This window comes from Ovis aries, chromosome 17 (assembly GCF_016772045.2).
Source record: "Ovis aries strain OAR_USU_Benz2616 breed Rambouillet chromosome 17, ARS-UI_Ramb_v3.0, whole genome shotgun sequence".
NCBI classification, from domain to species: Eukaryota; Metazoa; Chordata; class Mammalia; order Artiodactyla; family Bovidae; genus Ovis; species Ovis aries.
Window position 1 is genome coordinate 13,419,451 of NC_056070.1, and position 10,993 is coordinate 13,430,443.

The 10,993-nt window shown below is 43.0% G+C and overlaps 1 non-coding gene across 1 annotated transcript; it reads right to left on the reverse strand.

The window, feature by feature from the left end:
- Positions 1-9,794: 9,794 nt before the first annotated feature.
- On the reverse strand, positions 9,795-9,867 carry TRNAG-CCC (transfer RNA glycine (anticodon CCC)). Its single transcript has one exon. It is a non-coding gene; the product is annotated as a tRNA-Gly (tRNA).
- Positions 9,868-10,993: the final 1,126 nt, after the last annotated feature.

Genomic DNA, 10,993 nt, shown 5'->3' on the forward strand with positions numbered 1-10,993 from the left:
TTAGGCTGCATTGCGCTAATGTTAAAAACAAAATGCCTTGCCAAATATCTTAAAAAAAATTTTTTTTTGGTGTGTGTCAATTAAAGTGCAAGTGTTTGGATACTTTGAGCATAGAATTAGACCCAAATTCAATTATCCACAGTAAACCATAGATATTGGCAAGAATTATTTATTCAGGAACCAAGATGGTTTTATTTTAACCCTTCCCCCACACCCAAGCCAGTGTGTTTTCACTAGCCAGTGCCCAGGTGTGAGTAGGGAGCGGTGGGGGGAGGGGCGGGCGGGATGGCTTGTATTTCAGTAAAGCATAGCAGGTGTAATGGTGGGCTCAGAGAAACACCTCCTTTCTTTCCACAGAATAACAGGCCATTTTATTGAGAAAAGAGCTGTGTTTTCTCCAGCACTTACAGCTTAAAGCTTCAAATTCAGACCACATAGAGAGGATTTCCAGTGACTACAGAAGGGCTGCTGTAAACACCTAGTGGCCGGGAATGGAGGTTTCCATCAGTGCTTTGTCCCTCCTCTAAGGGAAAGCACAATAGTCAAAGTTTTGTTCCCTTCTTTTTGGCTCTGAAATACTTGGAAAATCATTAAAAAAGATAAAGAGAAGGCTTCCCTGGTGGCTCAGATGGTAAAGAATCTGCCTGCAATGCAGGAGACTGGGGTTTGACCCCTGGGTTGGGAAGACTCCCTGGAGAAGGGAATGGCAACCCACTCCAGGATTCTTGCCTGGAGAATCCTGTAGACAAAGGAGCCTGGCAGGCTACAGTCCATGGGGTTGCAACAACAGCACTTTTAAAATTATTTTCATTTTTGGCCACGCTGTGTGGCATGTGGGATCTTAGTTCCTTGACCAGGAATGAAACCCTTGCCCATCTGCATTGGCAGTGTGGAGTCTTAACCACTGGATCTCCAGGAAAGTACCCTGATTCTATGAGATTGTGTCACCCAACAAGTTGAATGGAATAGAATGAGAAATCTGAGGGGTCCTTCACATGCCATATTTGCCACAAAATATGTTTCGCACATTGCTCTGACAGGAACTTGACGTTCGATGGGTTCATATATTGATGCCGTGAGGGCCTGGTACCAGAATTTTCTCAGTGGGCAAGGTAGGTGCCTGCTACCCAGTGAAAAAGGGAATAAACCACACGTAAAATCTATACAGCATGCAGCAGTTACAGAAGGTCCCTTTATTCCTTCCAGATTCCCCAAGTCACGTGTTCTTCGGTTCCATCTGCATCCTTTCTTTTCTTCAGCAAGGTGCCATCAGTGTCAATTTCCACTAGATATTATCTGTATAAACATTTCAGATCTGCAAGATGGGAGATACACACTCTGTTTTGCCCTGACCCACATGTCTCCTTAAGGAAGGCTGTGTTTATTACAATATCATCTTCAGAAGATGAACATGATTTAGGGACTGCTGTTGTGCTTGTCCTGGGAGGTACGTGTTGGAATGAAAAAATCCCACACAAAGAGATTAGGCACAAGTTGAGCGCTGAAGTTGCATGCTCTGTTTCCTTTCATTTTTTTTTCTTTTTAAGAAAATGTTCTCAGATTTTCCTCTTGCATCAACCCAAGATAGTGTTCTGAGCAACTTAAAATTTTTCGGCTGCCTCCACCCTCTGTTTTTGGATTGGTTTTGTTCTTGAACTCTTGTGGCCACTTAGTTATTTACTAATGGTTGAAGAAGTGTCATAAAAGCAGCAATGCTACTTGCTAGATATTCATAAATACTGACACATACAGAAAATATATGCACATCCACTCATGCATAAATTGATCTCTGAATGAATTCTAAGCTAGCAGGGAGAGAATATACAATTGATCTCATGGAGCTAAACTTGTTTGGATAATTTTTTCTTATAGCAAAAAGAACTTTTTAAAAAGATTCTGCAATAGATGAACCTCAAAAAATTTTTTCTTAAAAGTATTTTGTGTCATACAGACATGCTCAACTATTTAAAAATTTTACTTAATCTGTTTCAGCTTAGGCTTTTCAGAAACTTTAGGGCTCAACTTTTTCCTTAGTTTGTTTGATGATTATCTACAGCTTAAAAGCAAGAATGCAGGCAACACTGGAGTCCCCGAAACAAACTTGGTTCTCTGAATTGTCATCACTGACTTTCTGAACTTGGTCTGAAATCAGGGATATAAAAATGTTAGTGTTTAGGAAAAGTTAGGGGATCATATGGTTGTAATTTGAGCTATACATTAAATCCATAGAATTTTATAGTTAAAAGAATTCTATGGTGAATATGTTTATATGTATATATGTGTGTGTGTATATATATATATACATACATACATGAAAAAAGTGAAAAGTGAAAGTGTTAGTCACTCAGTCGTGTCAGACTCTTTAAGACCCCCATGGACTGTAGCCTGCCAGGCTCCTCTGTCCATGAATTCTCTAGGCAAGAGTACTGAAGCTGGTAGGCATTCCCTTCTCTAGGGGATGTTTCTGACCCAGGGATCAAACCCAAGTAACCTGCATTGCAGGCAGATTGTTTACCATCTGAGCCACCAGGGAAGCTTGGTGTAAAGAACTGTCTTGGAATCTATTGGAGTCTATTTTGGAAACAAATCCAGACCTTCGTCTTTCTGGCTGAGGTGATGCCCTTCTCTTTTGCAGATTCCCAGCTTTGCAGCTAGTATTATCTATATCATGAGTTCCATTTTATTACTTACAATGCATACAATCCTCTAACATGAGTTCTGAAATCTTACACTAAAGTTCCTTCAGTGGTACATTACCATGAACTCTGAATTCATCTGCCCTGAGGAAGTCCAGCCCAAACTGATCCAAATCATATTCAAATTTTCTTTGAATACTTTACCTCCAATATTAATGCAACATTTATACTATGATTCATAACAAGTCCTTACTTACTTTAATGTAAAATGTTTTAAATGACTTCCCTTTGTGTACATTTGGTGCATTAGGAAGAGGTGCTTGGTTCATTCCAGCATGCCCCACAAGGCTCTAAGACAGTAAAGAGGATTCACATTTTTATCCACTCATTCATTGACATATTTAGCAGTTCAGTTCAGTTCAGTTCAGTCACTCAGTCGTGTCCAACTCTTTGCGACCCCATGAATCGCAGCACGCCAGGCCTCCCTGTCCATCACCAACTCCCAGAGTTCACTCAGACTCACATCCATTGAGTCCGTGATGCCATCCAGCCATCTCATCCTCTGTCGTCCCCTTCTCCTCCTGCCCCCAATCCCTCCCAGCATCAGAGTCTTTTCCAGTGAGTCAACTCTTCGCATGAGGTGGCCAAAGTACTGGAGTTTCAGCTTTAGCATCATTCCTTCCAAAGAAATCCCAGGGCTGATCTCCTTCAGAATGGACTGGTTGGATCTCCTTGCAGTTCAAGGGACTCTCAAGAGTCTTCTCCAACACCACAGTTCAAAAGCATCAGTTCTTCAGCGCTCAGCCTTCTTCACAGTCCAACTCTCACATCCATACATGACTACAGGAAAAACCATAACCTTGGTCGGCAAAGTAATTTCTCTGCTTTTGAATATGCTATCTAGGTTGGTCATAACTTTTCTTCCAAGGAGTAAGCGTCTTTTAAGTTCATGGCTGCAATCACCATCTGCAGTGATTTTGGAGCCCCCAAAATAAAGTCTGACACTGTTTCCACTGTTTTCCCATCTATTTCCCATGAAGTAATGGGACCATGGTTTCCTTTTTTTTTTTTTTCTTTTGAGTGCTTCCTCTGTGTTCAGCACTGTGCAAGGTACTGAAAGAAGAGAGCTTCTTTCTTTAATAATTTAATAATCTAGTGCTGGGGAATGGGGAAATAAACATGGAAACTCTTAAATATAATAAAGTCTATCAAGGCTATGATTGAATTGTGTACAGTTTACACAGTTGGGAGTTTGGAGATGATTCAATCTTGGAGTCCTTGGTGGTACAGTAGGAGGGGAAAGACATAAGATGGGAGATAGGTAGATGCTAGATTGTATTGGGCTTCATCTGCCATATTTCAGCACAGAGTTTGTCTCTGTGCTGATACAGATACAGATAGGAATCCCCAAAGAGTTTTAGGTGTGGGGCTGATGTGATCAGTTTCATAGCAAAGCGGATAATGAATGGAGGAAAGCAAGACTTGAGGAGAGAAACGGGTTAGGTAACTCTAATAAGAGTCTGGTACAAAGTGATGATGGCTTGAACTAAAGCCATAAAATGGAGGATAAAGATATCAGACTTCCCTGAAGGCCCAATGGTTAGGGCTCCATGCTTCCACTACAGGGGGCACTGGTTCGATCCCTGATAGGGGAAGATCTCACGTGCCAGGTGGCAAAAATAAAAAGACGAAGGGCCATATGTGGGACATGTTACAGAGCTAGAATTGACGGAACTGGGTCATCAGTGTGATGTGGGAGGTGCACTGGGATGACCCAGAGGGATGGGATGAGGAGAGAGGAGGGAGGGGGGTTCATGCTGGGGAACACATGTACACCTGTGGCAGATTCATGTCAATGTATAGCAAAACCCCTACAATACTGTAAAGTAATTAGCCTCAAAAAATTAATCAATTAAAATTAAAATTAAAATCCTGCAATATAAAAAAAAAAGGAATGATTCTGGGGTTTTGGTGGGGGATGGCAAATAGTGCCTTAACTTAATTCAAGAGAAAGATCATTTTTGTTTATCTGCTGGTTGATCCTGGGTCTTTGCCTCTGCCAACACAAATGGTACACCTTGTTCCATCACAAGAGCCTCCACTGGGACGGCAGGAAGTGTGCATTTCGAGACAAAGAATGGACGTCTTCCTCAGTGACTGAAGTACCTGGTGATCTCTAAGTTCTGCTGCCTCTGCTCTTGGCCAGTCTCCCTTTGAGGCCCTCAGATGGATACTCTGCCCAAACATTTCCAGTTCCAGCCTCTGCTAACCCAATGCCAAGCTTTTTAAATTCAGTATCATGGCCATTTCCTTCCCTGTCTAGGCAAATAATTAGCATGAGGCCAAGCAATCTCTAAAGTGACAGCGACTAACGCCACTGCTAAGCTGTCTGGCCACACTCCTGTAAATGCAGCTGGGAAGGAAACTGTGAACCAGACCAAGTGAGACAGTTGCTTTTACTCATGGCTCAGCAGGAGAATGAGCCTCATGTTTGAATCCTCCTTGTATTCCCCGAGTCTTAGGGACCATATGGAACCCCCCAGTGAGCACCAAGTATTCAGTGGTCTTGATACTGACCAGGGTCCTTGGCCATCCCCAATCCATAGAAATTCACTAGAGGCCAGATGAATGATTCAAGCAAGGCTTTACGGGGGCCCCTGTGCCAGCTGCAGGAGAGAGTGAAAATAAGCAACGTGTTCCCTTGCTTGCTCTCCAGCAGGGTAGGGGGAGCAAGCTCATTCTTTGTGTGGGGTGAGGGTAGGGGTGTGACCAGACGTTGGTCTGGAGAGGTGGCTTAGGTGGTTTGCCCACCGCTTTTGTGGTGTTCTGTTCAGGGCGGCATGAGCAGTACCCTGCTTTTGCTCCTAACACCCAGTTTTTTGCTCCTAGCTCTTCAGAAAGGGCAGAAATGGTTTTTATTTTATTTTTTGTCATTTTGTATCTTTTGGTACAGGACTACCCCAGTGCATGCACGCATTTATTTTTAGCCCCATATGGCTTTTTTGAATTTTGTATCTCAAGGGAAGGTGTGTCTATGTGCAAGCTTTGCAGTGCCGCAGCAAAGGGTCCCACCCAGGTCTCAGGCCTGTCTCAGTCTGTCAGAGATGAGGAACTCTGCATGAAAACACCCTCCAATCAAAGCTGCCCAGTCTGAGCCCATGAGGGGGAAATTATCTTCATTTTCCTGGTTAAGTGTCAGGTCAGTTTATTTCTCGCCCTTGGTTCTTGTCTCAGTGCAACAAAAATTTGGAACAATGGACAAAAAGGGTTTAAAACAGCAGACACGGTACAGCTCAAGTAGACAGATTTTTTACTAAACAGACACTCCCAAGATACAGGAGCAGGCCAACCCGCAAGGAATCATCATAACAATCCCTCTTGACTTGACCCTTTTCTTACTTCCTGTCTCTTCCTTTTGGAGGTGCCCTGGGTGGACTTCTCTTTTTGGTGGCTGTTTCTTGTTGCGGAGCACAGGCTGCAGGGGCCTGGACTCCATACTTATGGCTTGTGAGCTCTAGAGAGCAGGCTCAGTAGCTGTGGCACATGGGCGTAGTTGCTCCACAGCAGTGAACCAGGGCTCAAGCCCGTGTCCCCTGCAGTGACAGGTGGATTCTTATCCACTGTACCACCAGAGGAGTCCCCCCAGCTTGTCTCTGGTAGCTTCTGGAGAAGGCTGGCTTTCCTTGGCACTCCTTGACTGTGGCCTCATCCCTTTAGTCTTTACCAGCATCTTCACATCACTATCTCCTCTATGCGTTTGTGTCTTCTCCTCTTCTGTTCGTTACACATCCTACAAGGACACTTGTTATTGAATTTGGGGCAGCTTGGATCATCCAGAATGATCTCCTTGTCTTAAGACCCTAACTTAATTAGATCTTTAAAGACCCCCCCTTTTTTTTTTTCAAATAAGGTAGTATTTACACTTCCACAGAGCAGGACATGAAATTTCTTTTTAGGTGACTGTCATACAGCCTACTACAGAAGAGGTCAAGAATAGAGGTAGAAGGAAGAGTCAAAAATAGGCTACAAAGAAACCGGAGAAAGGAAGTGAAATAAGGATGTGCAGAAATTGGAGTGGGTGGTCGGAACCCAAATAATTCTCACCTAGCAGCCTCAGATGTCTCTGTGAAGCAGCAGACAGGGTCGTATGTTCAGAGGACCTGCAGTAGGGATAGGCCTGAAGATAGGAGAGAAGTGAAATATCCTAAACCGGCATGATGTGGGAGGAAACATTGACAAAGAACAGATGAAGGGCAAAGGGGCGGAAGAGGGTGAGATGTGGGGGATGACATGTTCGTGGACCTTACACTTGTAGACTTGACCATACCTTTATGCATGTTTTGTTATATTTTTCATCAAGAGGGTGCAGTAAAATAAAACAGCTAGAGCATCAAAAAAAGAAAGCAGGGCTCTCTAGTAGCTCAGTGGTAAAGAATCCACCTGCCAATGCAGGAGACATGGGTTCGATCCCTGATGGGGGAAGATTCTATGTGCTGCAGAGCAGCTAAGCCCATGTGCCACAGCTACTCAGCCCCCGTGCCCTGGAGCCCGTGCTCCCCAAGAGAAGCAACGGCAACGAGAAGCCTGCACACCACAACTAAAGGGTAACCCCGACTCTCCGCAATTAGAGGAAAATCCACGCAGCAGTGAAGACCCAGCACAGCCCCATAATAAATAGACAAATACAATTATTTTTTAAAAGTGTTGTAAAGGAAAAGCAAAACAAATGCCCATGAAAACGAAGCAGCAGCCTGCTAACTTTGTCTAGACCAGCCCAGCAAATCCACTGCTTTCTCGCCGTGAAACCTAGGGCAACACTGGGTGGCGAAGGCACAGCCAGGATTAATGTGGGAGAGAAGGGAATGAAAGCCTTCAGTCATTGGGAGCTCCATGGGGAGCAGGGCAAATTGAGCTGCATTTTCTTTGGCTTCTGATCTAAAGTTTCTCTAGAAAAGGCTTTTCGAGGAAATGAGAGAAATGCCAAGAAGGGGAGTGTGCTAACTGTGGGGTAGATAAGCCTCTGAACTGAACATACTGTACTTGTCCAAATGATCAAACCATAGGAACAAACTTCAGTCTGTAACTTTAGCCTTATTATCATTTTAAAAAATTAACAGGGGGCTATTTACTGGGCACCAGCCATGTGTTGGCCTCCATATTGCCCTGAGTCCATATTTTGGTGGAAATAGTGCCAGCGTTTATATAAATGACTCCAAGCAAGTTCTGATCTTGAGTCTTCCCACAGTATACCATTAAACCCATGTCCAAATGTCTAGACTTTCATATGATCAGAAGAAAGGATCAGACATTTTTTCTGGCCTGCTTATAAGTCCATGAGTTTAAATGGAATCTTGATACTCGGATTAATGGAACAGAGATTAGAAATGAACAAGAGTTTGTTGTCTGAGTCCATGATATTCATTTCTTGGTTCCTCAAGTTCAAAGCTGAAATGATGAGAATTACAGTACCTTGTAGTTGCTAGATTTCACATTCTGGGTTTGTGTCCTCTAGGCACCAGCAGTCAAGAGAGTGATTGTATATACCTTATAGGAGGGCTTCTCAAACTTTATTTTTTTTCATAATTTTAGTAATAGCTAATATTTATTGAACACTTACTCTGTGACAAGGTCTTTACTCTGTCTTTATAGCAACTTAAGATGTAGACGTTTTTACATTATCCTTATGTTTTTTTAAACGGGCTTCCCTGGTAGCACAGTATTTTTGGGCTTCTCTAGTGACTCAGATGGTAAAGAATCCACCTGCCATGTGGGAGACCTGGGTTCTATCCCTGGGTTGGGAAGATCCCCTGGAGGAGGGAATGGCTACCCACTCCAGTATTCTTGCCTGGAGAATTCCATGGACAGAGGAGCCTGGCAAGCACCCTGATGCTGGGAAAGATTGAAGGCAGGAGGAGAAGGGGACGACAGAGGGCGAGAGGGTTGGATGGCATCTCTGACTCAATGGCCATGAGTCTAAGCAACTCCGGGAGATGGTGAAGGACAGGGAAGGCTGACGTGCTGCAGTCCACGGGGTCACAAAGAGTCAAACATGACAGAGCGACTTTCGCACACAAGTATTTAAAACTGTTTGCTCTGTTTTTATTTTGGGCTGCACTGGGTGTCCGTTGTGCACGCAGGATCTTGGTCGCGGTGCACAGGCTTCTCTGTAACTATGGCATAAAGGCTCCAGAGCCTGGGTTCAGTAGTTGTGGCACAGACTTAGTTGCCCTTTGACAGCATGTGGGATTTTAGTTCCCCGAGCAGAAATCGAACCAGAACCCCCTGCAACGGAAGGTGGGTTCTTAACCTCTGACCCACCAGAGAAGTCCCTATCATCCTTATTTTATTGGACAGAGGATTAAACAATATGCCCAAAGTTGCAGTGTTTTTAAAGGTTGAAATCCATATTCAAACCTGGACAATCTGATTCTGGAGCTAAACAACTACCTCCTCATTACTATTACTTTGCCTAGTTTGTCTCCATAATGTCCAATTCCTGTCCCACCACCCGACAGTATTGCATTCTTATAGTCACAAATAATCATCTAATCATCAGTTCTTAATGTCCCCTTCCTAACTTCTCTATAATTTTCAGGACAGTCTGTTTGGAAGCATTCCCTTCCCTTGACATCCGTAAATATTCTTGTTTCTCTTCGGCCCTTTTCAACACCTCTCTCTCCTTTTTGGACTCTCTTCCATTTTTCCCTCTAAGGGAGGGTTTGTCTCAAGCCTTCAAATCTGAGCCCCAATCTACACATAGTGCTTTAACCTCCTTTAGGAATAAAAGATTCTTAAAGGAAATTCTCTCAACAAAACCCCTTTTACACTAGTAGAGAGACAACTGTAGCTTCCACTCCAGGCCCAACCTGGGGTTAGTGCTTCTCAAACTTTAATGTGCTCACGAATCTCCCGGGAATCTTGTTAAAATGTGGATTTTGTAGGTTTGGGGATGGGCCTGAGATTTTTGCATTTCAAATAGGCTCCCAGATGACTGATGCTACTAGTCCAAGGGATATATTTTGAGAAGCAAGATGTTAGACTATTTTTTAAAAATATGTGTTTATTTACTTGGCTGTGCTGGGTCTTAGTTGTAGCACTCAGGGTCTTTGATTTTTGTTACAGTATGTGGGATCTTTAGTTGCAGCATGTGGAATCTAATTCCCTGACCAGGGATTGAACCTGGGCCCCCTGCATTGGGAGCACAAAGTCTTAACCACTGGACCACCAGGAAAGTCCCCAGACTATTTTAAAAATTTGTAGAATATTTGCACATTGATCCAAAAGTTTGTGGCTCTATAAATATAGGGTCCAAAAAAATCATGTATAATAATATGCTAGAAATGTTTCCCTTATCTTTTGAGAAGATTCGCAACTTTTTAGACTCTCAGTGTCTTCATATTGACCATAAATCCACTTAGTTTTCTCTGTGGTGAGTATCCAGCAATTAAAAGGAGCCAAAATATCTACTGTGAAGATAGTGAGTGAGAAATTTCCTAGTTTTGAGGTTGATGGGCTCCAAAAGTACACCCCCAAAAATGTATAGGATTCTTCTTTTCTTTTCTTTTTCTTCTTAATATTAAACCTCATGAAGAAACTAGACAATCTCTTGAGAAGATAGAGCTTTTTGTTTTTATAATCAAGATTTCACTTTTACTAAGATTAATTAAGCTATTTGCAGATTTAGCTCTCAGAGAGGATTGTATTGGTTCCTTATTCAGCATCCATGTTCTTCCTTATTTTCTATCAAAATGCAATTTTGTGAAAGTATTACCCCTGATACCATGGAGCTACATGCTTGGGGATAACTGATGCCTCCCCAGCTCCAGCAGTGGGTCTTGTCCACTGAAGGGTAATCCTGTTCCTTTGGCCGGTTGTGACTTGGAAATGAGATCTAGAAGCTCCCAGGGGAGCCTCTTGGACACATTTTCTTACTCCTAGGAGAGATCCATTGGAGAGAAAAGTCTGTCCTCTGTATTTTATGAAGGTGCAAGCTCCGAAACTGCTGAAATCATCTTGCAACCAGCTTGAGAATAAAGCCAACAACAGTGGAGAGATGGAGTGAACTGATACTATCATTAGCCACTCACTTAACCAACCTCACAACCCTCCTGACTCCTGGGCCTTTTTATATGTGAACTAATTTCTATTCTGTAGTATTCTGCCTAGTCTGGTTTGAGATCTCTGTTACTAATAATTGAAAACATCTTTCTTTTTTTTTTTTTTTATCTTCACACCAAATAAAGTTGAGAAGGACAAGGCCTAGGGAGCACACATCCCTACATAACTTGCTCTTTGAATCCTCAAGAGGATCACAGTGCAGCTCAAATACCTAACGATCTTATTAAAGCTGTAGAAAC